At 38.4% G+C, this 17,956-nt stretch overlaps 1 protein-coding gene across 7 annotated transcripts in view; it reads left to right on the forward strand.

The window, feature by feature from the left end:
- LOC131694044 (CUGBP Elav-like family member 4) overlaps positions 1 to 17,956 on the forward strand; it is a 467,189-nt gene that overhangs the window by 298,557 nt on the left and 150,676 nt on the right. The gene's annotated exons all lie outside the window — the stretch shown is intronic.

Below are 17,956 nucleotides of genomic sequence, written 5' to 3' on the forward strand. Positions count from 1 at the left end.
GCCAAGCACTGCTGCAATGTTTATGTATGTGCATGGGCGATGCAAGCTGTGTGCCATTTCGAAAATCTGATTTACTCACTCTCAATCATGCTTTTAAATGCGCTCGAATGTCGCTTCAATTCCTGCCCCACAATACCTCCCCACAGAAGGCAGATGTTGGATGTCGGAAACACGTGTTTGTCGGGCAATAACTATGATTGCAATAGGTTTCCATTGGATGCCGTCGAACCAGTCCTCGACCCGAAACTCATTCACGTTTATAAATAAAATTCCATCCGCACGTTCGCTTACACAACGCCGGTCGAATATACATACCTGCGTGTGTAATTATTACTCCATAAATTGTGTAAATGCTGGCGCAAATTAAAGGTGACATTCTCTAAGCGTTTTCCGGCCGAAAGACCGACCGGTTGTTGGAGCTCCCACGAACGTGCCGGGGGGTTCTAAATTTTTCACCAACACCAGCAACCATACCATGGCCAACAAGCTAGCGCTGGGCTCGTGACAACGGACAAAGCCGCAGTTAAAAGCTGGAAAGTGGTCGGTTTGACGGCTGTCCCCTCCGTGCGTTAACATAGTGGTTCATTTTTCCATTTTCATTATGTTGTTCGGCTAGGCCCGTGTGTCGGTTTGTCGAAAATGGATTTTTACATCACCAAATAGCCACCAGTCAGTACACAGCAGCTTCGGCTGCCTTTGCGGCGATGGGTAGCGTTTTTGAGGCGAAGGGGAGTAAATGCCTCCCGGTATGTCCCACCGAGAGTTGCAAAAAAGCTCTCACCATTTCCAGTGACCTTCGAGTCCCGGCTGTAGCGGCGATGGGGCGATGGTCCAGCGATGGATGACCAACACACAAGCGATTTATGTCTCATGCATATTTCTCGTTCGATTTTCTGTTCTGCTTCGGTTAGGCCCATAATTGGATTTTAAAACACTCTCCCTGGCACTTCTTTGTTTTGTGACGCTTGGGTTTGGGTGAATGCTTTTAGCACTGGTTCCACCGGATCCGGTTCCAAAAACGGCTTTACAGTTATGGTTTTTCCTGTCCTGGTGGGCGGGTGTGGAAGGCATTTTTAATACACTCGCTGAAAAGTGTGTGTATTTTTGGCTTCAGCGCGTCAATCGGACACACAGTGTGAGAAGTAACGGAACGGTGAATCGTTCGACAAAAAGCTTTTCATGTACTACAAACAAATGCATTGATTCAACACCACGAGAACGTGTAATTACAGTCACTTGCATCGAAAGCGCCGAAAAATGAATACTCGTTCCGGGACCTGGCAGCGTACGTTCATCAAATATGTACAGTTACTCTTAGTTTTCAGCGCTTTTCGTTTTCCGACAAGTAATTATTTGCTATTCATTGGGCGTTTTCCATTCTGACCGGGCTGGGCTGGGCAATGAAACGAGTTTGTTGATATCGGCGGGAAGGAGTTATATTTTGTAGTTGCTAACCGCCAGGGACAAGCTGTAGTTATCCAAAACAATGTGTTTTTCGGTAAATTATAGCTCTCCGGTCGAACACGAGAATAGCCGGTTGTTGAACATTTCGCTAATAAAATTTTTATTTCTTCTCTTTGCAGGTGAGTTTTGACAGCGGCTGATAATGGTGTGGACGGTGGTAAACAGAGCTTGAGTAATCCAACCGGTGCATGTAAATATAAAATTCGCTGTTGATTGAAATGCAAATGAAAATTGGTAATTATACTGTCTAAAAATCTCAGAATCTAGGCAAGATGAACTATTTTGAATTTTAACGTAGCGATGGTATTGTATCTTTCAGTATGTCTTTAAAATATAGAATGAGAAGATGATAGGGGTTACCCATCCAATCTTCATAAGTATTAACGATATTAGAGTTTCTTAGCAGTGTCGTCGTAAGACCACTTGTTTTCTTTAGAAGGTCTGAAAAGAGTTTGACGTACCCTTCTCAAAACAAATCATCAGGTGGGTAAAGCAAGTATAGCAAAAAAAAATATCTTTTGACTGGAAAATTATTGTTGGAAGAGATTCTTTTTCCCCGCGAGGTACGCATAAGTCTCTCTGCTTACAAACCCCCCTTGTTGATCTCCCTTCAGTAACAGCGTTTATGTGAAAGTCTCACGATAAACTATTTCGGATCTACCGTAAGTCTACTCGCATTCACTGGAAAAACCTTGAACTGATTGGTGGCTTCTTATCACATCACATCACATCATCAGTGTCGTCGTAAGGCCACTCGGGCCCCTGTGTACTTTTGAACTAAGGGACCCCTATTAGTGTACAGAAGTAAAGCAAATATAGAATTACACTCTACGAAAATGACAAACTCTCACTTCACAGGAATGATTAATTTCGTCATACAACCCAAAAGTTCTAAAAAGAAACATATTGCAAAAGGAATCGAGAACATAAGAAAATATTTGGTGAATGAAAATAACTTTGTGCGCATTTCTCTCAAATGCATTCTCAGAATGTGGCGGTGGTCAGCAATTTTCGTCTACGTCCATAATCGCTTATTTTTATATTGATTCATCAGTAATTCTATCTTTGAAAATGAACCACCTCAGTTATGCAAGTAGTTTTTCCCGATCTTATTTCAATGCAAATAATTAAGCAGTCTTCATTTCGTTATATTCTGAATCACACTTATTTTGTCACATGTAATTTTATATGTTCTTGGTATTGTATCGGTATATACGTATCCGTATATACGTATCCACCGGTTGATGCCAATCGAGGTGACGTTTCTTTAGCCTGATCAAACTAATTTCTTAATTTGTTCAGTGCTTATTAGACAGACTAAGAATCTTATCCACTGGGTATTTAATGCGCGGTGGAATAAGTATGGTCGTGTCTGAGTGAATGACGCTATAGGAATTCAAAAGCACATGACCATGAGTATAAAAATACTATAGCTTTATAATTGGCGCAAAAGATGACAAGCTAGTTTAATTTCGTTCGTATTGTTTTCAATCTTGTTCTAGTAATTAGCGTAAAAAAACTGCGCACATGTCATCGGTTGTATATCCGACATACAAAGTCTCGACGAAAAACGTCGACAACCATCATCAAACATTTGATAGCGGCGATTACCCATTGTCTACGAAGTAAGCCGTTTCAGGTATCTCGATAGGGCTTATTTTACCGTTTAAAACGTGCAACAGCATCACAATGCCCGCGAATAATTATAACATAAGAATCAATCGCCCGCGGAGAAGGAAGCCAATACATAATAGTCTTTAATGAAAATTCCAAAATTTGTACACGATTAATAATGCGTTTATTACTAAACCGTTAATTCCATTGATATATCAAAAAATGTCTCAATACACTAAAATTATATTCCATTGTTTTCGAAATGCCATGTTTCGCCGGAATGAAAAAGTAAGGAATAAAAAAATCGTTCACCTGCCGTTTTATTCAATTGAACATAAGCAACACTCCCAACTGTCGGCTGAAGTTTCAAAGCTTTTTTAAACCGAGCATTTCAAGATTCAATAAACAATAAATCTATCATAAATTCTCGGCAGCCGGCTACCCTGAGTAGTCAACACATGGTAACACTGTTAAAAGTTGCATAAATCGTATCACTCATCAAGGTGAATCCAGTTTTGTGTGACTCTTTACCCCATCCTACTAACAAAAACTCCTTCCCGTGGCAAACGTGGAGATGCAGAAGTACACACAGAAAAAAAATTGGTAAAAGCAAGAGTGTTAGCTCTCAGCCAAAACAACCAAGGGCTACTATTTGGTTAAAAGAAAAACTTTTAAATTAATCAAGAATAATAATCAAAATAATTTTTCCTTTTAAGTTAATGAAGAATAGTAATCAAAATAAAAGTTTTATTTTCAAACTAAGAGTATGCGTTGGTTGTTTTACTTAAGAGTGAAAAACTCTTGTTTTTACCAACATGTTTTTTTCTGTGTGTACATACTGCCTCCATAATAGCGTTTGTTACACTAAATTTCTTTCCTTTCCCCGCTGATTATAGAGACATGGCTAGCGCCGTTATTGGCATTTCAAAATATAGAATTCTCGAAACGACCACATTGATGATGGATCATCATGCTTATACTCATGCTCATTTCTGTTAAATGCATTTTCTGAATATAATACGTAACTAGAAGTATGCTGATCACAGAGCGCTTTTTGAGGTCGAGCAGGGCCTTAGCCAAAAATTTATACCAACAAAGCATAAGTTCAAGCAAATATTAGAAAGCCAGAGGTTGACTAGACTATTTTGAACATATCGAAGCAATATCATATTTTATCAGCAACTATGAATGCTAAGGTAGTAGATAATAGATAGTTTGAAATTCACTTGATACCGCAAATAATTAGTAGAATTTCAAACTATTTGGTAAATAATGATAAATTAAATGTTTAAATTTGTAGAGTTGCTTCAAGGCAACTGTTGGAGTAGGAAACCTGCGTTTAATTGTATAATTTAAGCATCCATTTTCAAATTTCCTGTAGACTATTTATCTATGTCTGACATCATAATCGTGCCCATAAAACATTATTTTAGTCTAGTTCGACAAAATTTCCCATTTCCAGATCTATGTTGCCATGAAATTCGATTGTTTACAATCTCAGGTGCATTTCAAGCTCATTATCTGACTGCTTTGTGAATATAGGAGCAGAGAAGTCATAATTTTACCTAATTGTTTTCGAAATAAGCTAGTCAATCCTTGGATTTTCAATATCACTAGTTTACAAATTATGGGGTGATTGCATGAAGTTAAGAAAAAAGATGTTTTCTAAGTCAATTTTGGCGCTGAATACGAAAATCATATCCATTTTCTTTTTCAAGGGACCGTTTTTGGGGGACTTTGTGAAAAACGTGTTTTTGAGCACTTTTTGCAGTTATTGGTCAATATCTCAGGAGCAAATCTTCCGATTAACACAATCGACTCACCATTCGAAAGGTATTGATGTGTCCATTCCAAAAATGTATAAGATGTTTGGATTAAATTTAGGGTTAAGAGCAACCAAAGTAAAAAAAGTAATGCTTAGTAAAATTACTCATTTTTAGTTGATTTTTTCATAAAAAAATAATTCGGTAAAAATATTTTAGAATCTTATGTGACAGACAAACTCACATGAATTTTAAGCCTAAGATCACGAAAATCCGATAAAAACTAGTGATGTTATTAAGCACGGAATGAAAGTTGTTCTGTTTTTAACATATCTCATTTGGTCTTAAATAAGATTACACTAGTTTACAAGAAAAATGAAGTTGCGAGAAAAAGTGTTTTTTAGATTCATTTTGGGTCGCTGAACACGAAAATAATACTTAATTTCTCTTTCAAAGAAGTTCTCGAACTTAAAAAAAACGAAATGTTTTTCTTTTGCTTCCACTTTTTTTGTTTTTGCTCTATTTTTTAACACAGAAAAAATAATTTTTCATATTTTCAGAATCTAACGCGACAGTTTTTAAAATTTTAAGGTAATGGCGATAAGCTAAGAAGAAGGTGTTTTCTAAGTTAATTTTGGATTGCTAAATACGAAAACAAAGTCCATTTTTTCCAAAGAAGCATTTTCAAGATTTGTTTTTGGGCACTATTTTAGTTATTTGTCAATATCTCGTTCAAATAGGATAAGATCGAAACAGTTCGAATGGTATTGATGTGTCCTTTCCGAAAATGTATAATATGCTTAGATCAAATGTATATTTATTATGATTACAATCGACCAAAGTAAAAAAAAGTCCAATGTTCGAACTTTTTTAAAAACAATGCATATTTCTAGTTATTTTTTCATAATGAATCAAGGACAGAAGAAAATTCTTTTAGAATCTAATGAGATAAATAATCTTTTTGAATAAATTTTAAGCCAATGGTCACAAAAATCGGATAAAAAATGTAGATGGTATGAAGCACTGAGCGAAAATTGTAACTTTTAATTTTTCCCACAATCATACTTTCGGCTGAAATAATCTTCTGTACTTGATAGTTATTGTTTGTGTTGGGTACTGTTTTCTCAAGCTTGCATCCATCCATCCTGCGGTATTTGAATGGTTTTGGATATTTCATTGTACAACTAAGTGCTCTTTTTAAAATGTGGAAATAATCGTTGGAAAAGTTTTGTTTTGTCTGTGGTAAGTACATATTTAACAAATTAAAGGAATTTTCGCCTTCTGCTTCAACAGGCTTCGAAGCCGATTCTCAGTTCACAGCACATTGCAGGGCTAGTGCTACGATTCCACTGAGTCCCGATAGGGACTCGAATATTTGACGACTGGCTTATGAGACCAGTGCTACACCCTCTAAACCGTCGCACCAGGGCAGGGTCTGCTAAAATCATAAAATTTCCATTTCGCTCAATGTGCCACAGCATCAACATTTTCCATCTGATGTAAGTAATATAAGACTTAAAATTAACGTTAACATATTATCTGTCATCTAGGTTCGAAAAAAATTGTTTTTCTGTAAAAAAAAATTAAAAATGAGTAACTTTTAAAAATGGTCAAAAATGCACTTTTTTTAAACTTTGGTCGCTTGCAGAACTAAAAATTTTACACATGGTCGACACATATTATATGTTTTTGGAAAGGGCATCTCGGCACCTTTCAACCTGCGTATTTACTAATTAATTAATTAGGATGATTTTGACACGAAATATTGACTAAAACTACAAAAAGTGCACAACAACGAGTTTTTTGAGAAAATCACAAAATTGCTTCTTTGAACAAAAAAATGAATATTGTTTTCGTGTTCAGCGACCCAAAATTAGTCTAAAAAATACGTTTTCTTGAAGCTTCATTTTTCTTGTAAACCAGTGAATTTGGCCGAACTTTATATTGATACAAGTCTACCGCACTTTTCAAGCTTGTGAATAACTTTTACAATAGAATTCTTATGAAATAGAAGTATCACGAAAATTTTGTTGAACCCTATAGAGTAAATTTATTTTTTCGAGTTTTTATGGTTTATCCATTGAAATCTGTTCTTAGAGGTATTTCTGAGCGATATGCACAAAAATTTCGAAAATCTATCGAGAGAAAGCTATAATTATAAGCATTTAAAACTTAACGCATATTCGTTACATACCATTTTTGATGAATTTGCAAAGTGCACCCCCATATAGAAACCAAAGACGTAGTCCTACGTCAAAAGCAATTAAAAGACATTAAACGGTATTGGTAAGGTTAAAAGTTGTTAATAGCTAGTCCACGATATGAGAGAATATCATTTGTCCAGTATTAATTTTAATCTCCGATACCTCCGATCTCCCAGGAATTCTGGCTCCTTTCCAAGATTCCCGAGACCAGGAACCACATGTTCCGGTTCGGTTTTTGCGGCTGCGCGGCCATCTATGTCCTTCAATGTCAGTTTCTTTCTCTGAGCAGCCCAGATAAGTCGTGTAGAGTCTGCAGTGCTTGTTTCAACCGGTTAAGAATTACACTATGGACCACCTGTTACGATGGAAAAACACCCACCAAACAGAGAACCCCAATTCCATAGAGTCATACAACCCGTGCTATGGTTAAAATTGTTGAAGGGGTTGAAAATATTCGCAATGTTTGGTGGAGCTTGGGAGGAGACGGGCGAAGTTTCCAGTATGCTGTATTACGTAACGTGCACTCTACACACCAACATTTTTTCGCCGATTATCGACATTATTTTGCTCAAATTTTGTTAGCTGAGGATTTGCTGAGTTCGGTGAAGTTTTACTTGGTTTTGATTATCAAATTTCAATGTCTATGGATGAAGTATCCGGCCGAGAATTGAGCCACTGGGTTCCTGTTCCCATGTAGTAAGAGGCGACTGAAAACACCGGTGCTTTTGACAATGTGTCCCTGCAGTCTATTCTGGAAGTGACGCACGATCATGGGATATCTACATGTGTCTCGGGTTGGATAAACTCATTCTTTGCTCGTCGGTGAGATTGGTATATAGAAAAAAGTTGAGTATATCCGGCTGTCCACAGGGTGGCGTTCTGTCACCTTTGCTATGGAACCTAGTAGCCGACGGTTTATTGACGAATCGTGGCTTTCCTACCTATGGGAGCTGTTGAACATTGGTGCCGACAAGTTAATTTATCGGTTAATCCAAACAAAACTTCAATGGTTATTTTTTCCAAGAAGCGAATAATAACCGGGGTTCGCCCCTTCCAGTTCTGAGTTATACAACAATTGTACGTCCAAAACTGTCATACGGATGCCTTATGGTGGTGACGATCCACTCAAAGCTAAACAATTTTCAAATAATGGCAATCATGGCGTTGACTGGTGCCTACACGGTAACCCAGACTGCTGCCCTTGCGACCCTTCTAATATCAAACTATTACACATACACAGGGCCGCAGCGATAAAATACGGGCCCGGGGGTCCAACGTACGGGCCCCCACTACTGTGTATTGCCTGAGTACAAAAAAGTCAATGTTTGAAATCCATTGGAGTTCACTGATATTATGTGGTCGGTGTTAAGTCAGACCGGACTAAGTCGCAAAACATCAAACAATGAGATAACGATAACACCGGATAAAGAATTTCTTCAGCTACATTCGACTTTTGCCCGATTTGAAATACGTAACCATAAACAAATATTGCAAAAAATAATTTCCAATTATAACGTAGAGGATGCTGCGATTCAAACATCAAACCCGTTTTTCTCGAAATCAATATTTTGTCACTTAGTCCGGTCTGACTTAACACAGACCAAATGTATTCTCAAATAAATTTTTGTCGAAAAAGTATTTGTAAAAATTTTAATTTCTGTTAAAAATTCAGGCCCGCTTCAAAACTTCGGGCCCGGGGGAAACACCCCTGCCCCCCCCCCCCTCTCGGCGGCCCAGCACATACACCTTAAACAAGAAGCACTATCATGATTCATGTGCATACAGATGCAGGTTACTGGTCTTTGAAACATAAACCACGTCGCTCAAGTAGTGGTACATGACTGTGATCACAAATTGTTACATGGTGAGAAGAAATTCTTGCTCCCAGCGATATTACACTCACATGTAGTTTTCTTTACAGAACATTCCATGTAACGTTTTCCTCTCGAGAGTAGTGGATGTTTGGCTATTTGGGGAGACAACAGCAAACGCATGTGGCCTATTACACTGACGGCTCTCTGATGGAGGGATGTATTGATGTTGGTGTCTATTGTCATGAAATGAGATTGAAACAGTCTCACTCGCTAGGTAGATATTGCACTGTATTCCAAGTAGAAATCTTCGAGATTAGGGGTGGGGTAAAATCGACCCTACAAAAGAGCTTGTCCGACAAAGTTATACACTTCTGCTCATATTCTCAGATTCTGCTGATAATCAGACTGCAATCATTAACACAGATATGACCTAAAAATAACACAAATATGACCTAAAATAACATACTATCAAACCTCTGCTTCTAAGACCCGGTTGGTTATATTTTTGCATTATCTCGCGGTTGCAGCGCGATAAATAAAATGCAATGCATTTTTGTTTTTTTTTGTGCCGCTGCGGTGCGGTGCCTCTATTGACCGTGCCTCAACATACCGTCACAAATCAAACGCAAGAGAATGTAAAAGTGAGCGTTTTCACAAAACCCAGCTCCTTCAGCCGAGTTGTACATCAAAGAAAACACGATATTTTACTTCCATTATCGGATAGGAAAATACGTTGATATTTTATGTCAAATGTAGTTTTTGTTTTTTCTAAGTTTGTAAATCAAAATATTTAGTTTTTTTTTTTTTCATTTAGCCAAATGTCTGTGAAAATCAATTTTTTAAGCGACCAGAAATGCAATTTAATCGTATTTTTTTTTCTACAGAGCATTATTATGTACAAAAAATTTTGAAACTCCGATTCGATGAAATATTCAACACTTCACGAGCTTATAGGCAATGGAAATCGGGGGCAGAATAAATGAAAGTAGACGATTCAGAGCATTTGAAAAGATTGCACTTCCCGGTAAACTCTGCGAAAGACTCTCAACTGCAACGATTTATCGGACATTGATGATTTCCTGGAATAAAAATATACCCCGTTAGGAAATCCTTCTAACGAACCAATTTATGGAAATAAAATTTCTACTATTGATGTATTGGAACGCACTTTGATTGGTAACGACGGAAATCGACCAATCTGTTGTACGATCTTCTTTCATCCTCCCATTCCCAATATTACTCAACCAACCATAAACGGATCGGTTTCACAATGTTTCGAACCACCGGCGTGGCGAGCAGCATTTTTGTGCATGTGTCACTATTGAAAACCCAACGTCGTCACCAGTGACAACGTCTGTCAGTTGCAATCAGTCGTTACACAACATTGAATCCGTCCAGCAGAGAAAAAAAAAGGACCCAGCAGAAGAGAAAGAGAGCGAAAGCTGTCGTTAACGTCAGCGATATGCTTCTGCTGCTGCTACGCGCGTCCATCAGGATTTAAGTCGATTCCCAACCCCTCCCCAAATCTGGCAAATGGTGAACGGGTGAGGAGGTATCGGAGCAAAAAGTTGACAAATTTCAAACAAGCTCTCCCGCGCACAGCACGTCACTTCTACAACATATTTTCGCTTTGAAATTATAATTGAATGTATCTGCACCAGGTTTCACTATTTTATCCTTTTTTTCTCTTCGTCTCCATCATTTCCATCGAGGCTCATCTTTCTCAGCTGGTGGCCATCAGTTGCCAGGTTGCTACATACATTGATACGCGTCCATGCCTCGGGGCAGGATCCATCGAGTTCTGAAATTTCCAATCCACTTTCATTATGGTACGAATATGTCCTGAGCTCACGTTTCCAGAGTTTGAGTTGAAAAAAAATGATGGTGACGCTGCAGTCCTGTTCAAACCGGGCAGGATACAGATGCAACTTACGTCGTTCCGAATGGAGATGTGAACCCAGTACGGGTGTGTGAAACTGGCAATCAAAGTTGACAGATTTGTTATTTCCAATTTCTGTTCGGATCACTTTTTTCTCCTCCCGGACTCATCCAACTAGTTGAACGAGCAAAGTTGCTTGCCATTCCTTGTGGGAAGGCTCGAGAACATCTCGACTGTATGGGGCGATAAAAAAGTGCTGATATACTAACCGAAATCGTCATGATTTCGTGTCGAAAGCCAGCTGCAACAAGCAGTTGAAAGTCACGACTTCTCACCACGGCACGAATCGAAAAGAGCATCTGCCAGGAATCTGCTGCAAACCGGAAAAAGGAAATGCTACCATATTTCGAATTTTCACCTCGGCTCATCCTGACGGTTGTGTGTTTTTCCTCACCTTTGCCTGAAAGAAGTGTGGAGGCTCACGGAGCATATAGTTTGTATCGAAATAAACCGATCTGACGGCGGCGGTTCGAAAATCGGTACGTGCCATCGCGATGGCGCACGAGGTGAGTGGCAAATATTGGTGCTGTTACCGAGCGGAAACTAGCAATTTGGCCAAGAAGTGCCGACGGAAGACACAGATTTGCACTGGCATGATCGAATTTTCTTCGCGAGTGCACCACACCGCTCCTGCGGACCAGCCGAGTAAACTGGCGTGAGAAATAGAAGTGTTTGCGGCAGGATTCCAAAACACGGCAGGCAAGTGAAGGGGTTTGCGAGTGGAGCATTCCGTTATGCAGAGGCACGCTCCGATGGTCCCGGGTGCTTGCCGAAGGTGAGTTTGTTTGAATCTATTCGAATTGAATTTAAATCCAGCCGAGATGGTGAAACGAAGATGAGATTTGATTGGAATTGGATTAGGTGAAGCTTGAGGAAAGTGCTTTTAGCACTGCAGCAGAGCCGGTACGCGATTGTGCTTGAATTAGTGGATTAGACGTTGCGAAGTTACGGGTGGAAATTTAATAAATTCAAACCATATTTTGTTCGTCTAACCAAAGCGAGTTTCAATGAGCTGGAACAATGCAAATGGGAAAATTACATTTTAGAAAGCTGTGCAAGATGATGATCAAGTTAAGATACAATTTTTAAATAAATGTTTGTTTTTCCAACTATACCATCAGAACTCGGGAATTCATAGCAATCATTACAGTCATTACACATCTTTCCAAGCGGCTACGCATCCATCTGCTATTTCTGCTACGGCATTCTACATAGAATTGGTCGTTACTACCTTTGTCACGGATTAAGATCTAATTATAGCAAATTATATCTCACAACTTTCTTCATATCACTGTTTTCGAAATTGGTAAACTAATTGACTTGGAAATTGTAACTGGATGCGTGTATTAAGTCAAACCTTCAATACTAACGAACAAGCATGCAACGAGCAGCTATGCAACAAACATTTACATATTACAATTCAAGCAAAATTCGAGAGCTTCTTGAACTTTTTATTTTATTAAAGTTTAAACTACTACTTCACTAGTTGAGGTATCGTAAAATCCCTATAGTAATATATCGCAAATGTTGCCTTCCATCAGATTAAAGTATACTATTGAAGACTTCAGACATTATAGAGTAATTATCTAGTTAAAACCATTCTCTTCACTTCTTTAATTTTGTTCAACTGATTTTTTTTTCATCGTGTTCTTTAAATTCTCCAACCCAACACCGCGGACGTTGACTTGAAATTTTGGCAACGCACCCGAGTTTTTGTGAAGTGGAATACCTTTTGAAGGTAAAAATGCAACTTAGACTTACGGAAGTGTTGTACCTTCAGTGCAGTGTTAATATCATTCAACACGTTAGCACAAACTGAGCTGTTCGTTTTGCAGAACAACTTAAAACACGTGGTTGAAAGTGACAACGTTGGAATTAAGATTCCCGTTTATATTGAAAATGATTATATAGATGTAAAGCTATATTACCTATCACCTCGTACCCCTCCTAAGTCAATTACAAAATGCATGTCGCAATACGGAGAAGTAGAATCCGTTACACCTGATACTTGGAGAAACTTCTTCCCGGGTACTCCTAACTACGCTATGCACCTATGAGGGGCAAACTCCTACATGCAATTATTGTAATCAGACATCACATCATGGACAACCTTGCGCGGTAAATGCAGAGGAAGACGCATCTCAACCGATTGCCAACTCCTCTACGGTAAACCAATCTAAAACAGAGTTTTCAATACCAATACCTGAACCACAAACGGTCACATATGTGGCAGCAATTGCTCAGACCATAATGACAACCACAAAAAAAGAATCCAGCACCGCAAAATCAACTGTAAGCAACATCGGCAAGCGAGGTAATAACAATGACGGATTTACACTGGTCAACAATAAGTGCAAGAAACAGGGAAAAACATCTGAACGCGGACACCAAGCCGGTTTCGACCTGGACGTGAAAAACAAAAAAGAATTTAATGACCCCCCAGATCCAGTATGCCAGCAAACCCCGCGAAAGAAGGTCTCCGCTCGCAATAAAAAGTTGCCCGCACGAGATCCAATATTATAATAATATTTGTTTATATTTTTATTTTTACATTTGTAAACACATAAAAGATCCACGGCTCCGTTAAGCTATGAGCCGTGTCAAATAAACGAATCATAACAAAAAAAATTCTTCAACTCCAACTCTTTTTCAATAATTTTAGGATGCTTACAAAGCACTTTCTTCATAATTGTACTAGACCAGAAAGTTTCGAGCGAAGTTTGTCTTCTCTTACTCAAGAAGTTATTCATGGAGAACTAATTTAACCCCATCCGCATATGGCTTGCCAGATCATGAATTTCTTGGCAAATTTCGACTCATTCCTTATTTTGGACATGCTTTGAAATGGCAAACTAAACCTTTGCGATGACATATTTTTCTTAAGAATGTTAACGTAATTGTGCCCGTTTTTAATAAAAAATCGGCAGGTTGGTTTTGGAAAATTATTATAATAACTAGTAACAAAAAATATCAAAAAATATCACCTTTAAATTTGTATTAATCCTATTAAATGTTCAATAAATATCCAATATCATTATGTTTATTCGAACAAAATTGAAGCGGCAGTGATGAAATTACGTGAAGATTAACAATTCGAGTACGTCTCATCAGTATTATGCAATCGTCTTTATCACAACCATTGAAGTTAAATCTAACAATGGATTTGGACAATTTGAAAAAATAAAATTAAAGGGTTGTGTGCAGGACACGACCACGGTGACATTGAAAATGTGTGTACAATATAATTCGCAGCGTCGGCGGTAAAACATGATGATGAGTTATGTTCTATCAACGACCATGCGGTAAACTTGCGTGGAAAGCCCAACTCCTACCAGCAGAAGGCAATGGATTCCTTTTCCTTTCGATCATGGTCATATGAACCTGCCTAGTCCTAGATTTCTGTGTTATGTATATAACTGATTCGCTTTAGAATACCTATCTTTCAATTTCATTGCTTTCGTTTCTCTTAGTCTTAAATTTGCCGAAAAAAGCCCACAAAATCGATACAATAATCGAAATATCGCACGTTTACTCTCTTCACGGATATGGTCGGACAAAGTATTCATTTTGTCCAGTAGTCTTTGACAACCGGGTTATCAAACATCAATTGAGTTATTTGATGCTTACGAAACGTGCACATATTTTATGTGTTTGGATATATACAATCATACGACGTGGAATAATATATATGAAATGGAGAACAGCATTATATTTTACGAATGCTTCAAACTTTTTACATCCTTTGCCATCATATTAAAAGTATTTACAGTTTTTCCGCACGTACATGAAAGCTAAAAAGAACTACTTTGACAGTGCGAAACCATGCATATGATATGCATTCATTTAAAAAAATTATTGCATATTTAAACAATTGCTTTAAAGCCTACTTTTGTTGATTCGATAAGGTTCAACTTCGCGTTACATTACAATATATTTCTTTCGTTTTGTTCAAATGACTTAAAATTAGCGAATATTTTAGTCACGCTTCGATTTTCGCTTTACCATGTCGATCAATGCATACCAGCCAGTACCGTTCCAGGAGCCATGTATAAATGACGCAGCACTTTAGGGGGTAGAGGGGCGTAGCAAATTTGTGACGATGTAGGACGAGGGGGAATATTGTGACAAAATGCTACGATATGGGTCGAGCTAACTAGGGCTCAACATTTTCGATACGCACAAATTTTAATCTTTTATGCGGAACGAGTACCTAAATAAATCGAAATGAGCGAGAGTGTGCCTATGTAAATACACCGAGCTTCAGGGTATTTCACAAAGTTCAAAACAATCGGATTTCCAAATTTGAGAACCGTGGATTTGTTATTTGTCAGTTTATAAACTTTAGTGTCACAAAAAGTAACGCGGTACTAGATTCATCGCAACGGCATGCTCACAACTAGCACTGCGTGCCGTAACTCTCAAGTTGTGGTGTGTAAAGCAGTACATAGCACAGTGCATAATCTAATTATATCTGTCGGCTACTACTATCGTCTCCGCTCCGACGTTCGACCAGAGAATGAGCTCGCCCGAGCAATGCTGAAAGTTATATAGTCATCGGAAAAATCAATACAGCCAATCAGAGCCATGGAAAGGAGACATCACGAGCGATTGGCCGCTGAATGCCTAGACCTGTCATCGTCCCCACCCCAGCGGTAGCAGTGATCAAATGCAGCACTCATCGCAGCGCATTGTCAACATGCCTGATTGCTACTGCTGTTTTTTACGGCCCGACGTCCGACGGGAGAATGAACTCGCTCGAGGAATGATATCCTTTGAATAGTCCAGGATGACGTCATTCATAGAAACGTGGTGTGCTGGGTGCTCAAATCTGTCGTACGAGACGATACAGGCACGATGTTACTTGTCTGGAAAAAGAGTAACAAATGATTCAAGCAGGCACGCGGCACATTTACTTATAACTTTTCCTGTTCGTTTGTATCACTAAGATGCTCCCTATTGACGGCTCTGCTGGGGATGGATTGACTAATGTATGGGAGTTTTCACGTTTTCCGAGATCTATTCATTTTTGCTTGTTTTTCAATAGTGTGCTATTGAAATACAAAAACACTATAGCAATAAAACAAAATTTGAGTTAATTCCGAATTGTTTGGTGATAACCAGACGGAAATCCGTTCATAAATAACAAGGTTAATTAGCGTTCAAAATAGTGACGCAAAAACGTGACATCGTTTGATTTTAGATTTTAGATTGACACCCTGCCCCAGATAGTGCGGTAAGACATTCTCAATGTAAAAAAAAATTGCGATGGAAACAATAAAAAAGCAACACCACTTAATTACCTCCAATCCTATATTAGGCCGCATTAAATGAATCTGTCCTGAAAGTCAACAATGAATCATTGTACTAGATCAAAGCCCTCACGCTGGTCATGAACCGATCTCCGAATGCACAAGGTACATACCATTCATCTCTGGGCTCACTATCGAAACGAAACCCCAGCTAGTGTAATAAAATCTCATTCCTCATCAATCGCAAGGCGCCTCGCTGTCCATTATTGTGTCATCGAGTTTTGCCAAGCCGTTCGTTTCTCCGGTAAAGAAACACAGGGGAGACACCAACGAGCATAAACAATGGCTCCCATACATATGTGATGTGGGTGGGAACGAAAGAGGTAGATTCGGCAAACCGCGCAACACTCTCTCAATAGTACAGCACCCAGTACCGTGCGAGACACTAGCAGCTGTAGTATAGGTGGTAACAATAAAAGAAGGACCAACCAAGAACCGAAGCATCAGAAATCGATAAACAATTATTTCAAATGGACATAACATTCAACGGTTCAGTTTGTGTTGCTTTTTTGTTGTTGTTGAGGACGCTCTCATTCCACTCAACAGATGCTGTTTGTTGTTGTTTTCTTCTTCTTTCTCCAGCTCCTAGCGCATACGGTGCTGATTCACATTGTTTTCGTTATATTTATTGGGGAGAAATAAAAATTGGAAAACTGTTTCAACGAAGCGCCTGATACAGAACACTCCACAAGGGGAGAGAGACTAATAGGGGAGAAGGACTGCAGTTCCAGGAATTGGGATCAAATAAAACTGAATTAAGCGTTCGAGCATTTTGGCGAACTGGGTGACGTGTAAAAACTGTGGAAAACTGTTTTATTGGAAAAGTTGAGTGAGAGCTAGGATGCACCGAAAGAAATTCAGCAGGTAATAATGAATTGAAAGTTGCGGTTTGTCGTCCGAAATAGCTTTTTTTTCGTTGCACTAAAATTGTGACCTAGGGAACAGCCATCCTTTCTGTAAATTTTTGCCTAAGAAAAATTATATTGGCAACAACAACTTTTTGATGGGAATTCGAAAATGTAAAAAAAGTGGTTACATTTTCCCAAGTACATTCAAAGTGTTTTAGTCCGGGCGCTGACTGAATGTTTCAAACTCAATTACCACACGGCTAGTGTTGAATTTGGTGAGCAATATGCATGTGATCTTTGAGATTCCTTTGTACAGAAAAATAAAAGTTATAATATGTTATGTGATAACATTCATAACCCTGTTCGGATCACGACAAATAACTATTTATTTTGTAGCACTATTCTTGATGCGCAGCTCAAACTGTAAATTTTATGCAATTTAGTACAATAAACCATTAGAGAAATCTAAGAAATCTTACAGAAAATAGTATGCTTATCGTGCACGTGATCCTAACTAGAGTCGTACTTGTTTGCCGTACTATTAGTTCGTAGATATCCTAGGTTTAAGTATAGATTATAATAGTATTTTTTAATTCAATTAATTGTTTAAACTCACCTTTTCAAAGGTTCCACAGTAAATGGTAGAATTTTGCCGATATCTTACAAATCTTTGCTTAAGTTTAGTAGTGGGCACTTCCAGCCGCTCAATAGCTTACATAAATCCTTTAAATATAGTATATATAATTCATGAATAGTCTTAGCTAATTCTAAGTTCAATTAAGGAAGTAGTTATACTCACTAGATATAGATATTGTTAATTTTAGGTTTAAATTTTAGGCACATATAATTTTCATACCGTTTACTTCACCTCGATCTAATTAATTGATGCCAAAAGCTATCATTCGATTGCACAATTATACTCGCTGTCATACTGCTATGACACACTGTTTTTCTAAAAGGGCCGGTCACTACTGCCCAGCGGTGCCAACAACCCCCAACCC

Source organism: Topomyia yanbarensis, chromosome 3, assembly GCF_030247195.1.
Source record: "Topomyia yanbarensis strain Yona2022 chromosome 3, ASM3024719v1, whole genome shotgun sequence".
NCBI classification, from domain to species: Eukaryota; Metazoa; Arthropoda; class Insecta; order Diptera; family Culicidae; genus Topomyia; species Topomyia yanbarensis.